This window comes from Amphibalanus amphitrite, unplaced genomic scaffold, assembly GCF_019059575.1.
Source record: "Amphibalanus amphitrite isolate SeventyFive unplaced genomic scaffold, NRLGWU_Aamphi_draft 000916F_arrow, whole genome shotgun sequence".
Lineage (NCBI taxonomy): Eukaryota > Metazoa > Arthropoda > Thecostraca > Balanomorpha > Balanidae > Amphibalanus > Amphibalanus amphitrite.
The window spans coordinates 189883-190787 of NW_024882410.1; positions in this window are offsets into that span (position 1 = coordinate 189883).

Genomic DNA, 905 nt, shown 5'->3' on the forward strand with positions numbered 1-905 from the left:
AAGGACTATCACATATATTCCGGTTTTTGCGAAATTCAAAAAACTTTTTGGATTTTTTGACTATTATATCCCAAAAATCTAGTTTTTGATTTTAAGGAGTCAAAATAAAAAAAATCAAAAATCCGAGATAGCAGTTTTGTAGCCCTGTCAATTCTACAGCTTTTATGTCTTAAACATTTTTCTGTATTTGCAAAGCTATAGGTCTGACAGCTCTTCCCGCGAAACCCTTTTTTGGGTCGAAAACGGCAGAACATGACGTCACTCTGACGTCATTTCCGGCCAACCTATCATAGCTTTTGGAAAAATTTTTGGTCACAATGTGTAAAATTGATGTCCGGGAGGGTACTGAAAGTTTGGTGACGATCGGCTCAGCGGTTCTGGAGATATATCGAAAAGTCTGGAGGGGGGGCAAAAAATAGCCCCCCCCCACCAGGTCGCGGGTTAATACGCTGGACAAGCATGCTCAGTGATTATGATGCTCCGTGATTTAGATGACATGCCGACCTGCTCTCTGCCAATGCGTTGTCGACCAAGGCTGCGCAGATAATAGGAAATGCTTCCAATACGGGTGTGATGCGTGGGCACAAAGAAGGTATTCCCCTCAACGTAACTATAGTCTGGCAAACCTAAGAAAGAATAGATTCAAAGGGCAAGCACCATTGGTACACGTTTTAATGTTGAATACAATATATTAAATAATATTTCTCTCACCACTTTTTACACAAATTTTCTTCTAACCATACACGTCCAGTGATCAAAACACGTGGCAAAATGATTCAGGAGCTTTTACTCTTCTCAGGTTTGCCCGACATGGTTATTCTTCACAAATGTTGGCGATTACTGCGTAATACCTAACATAGACACTTCTTACCTCCTATGTAACGGCAGCTAGCTTAAAAAACTAC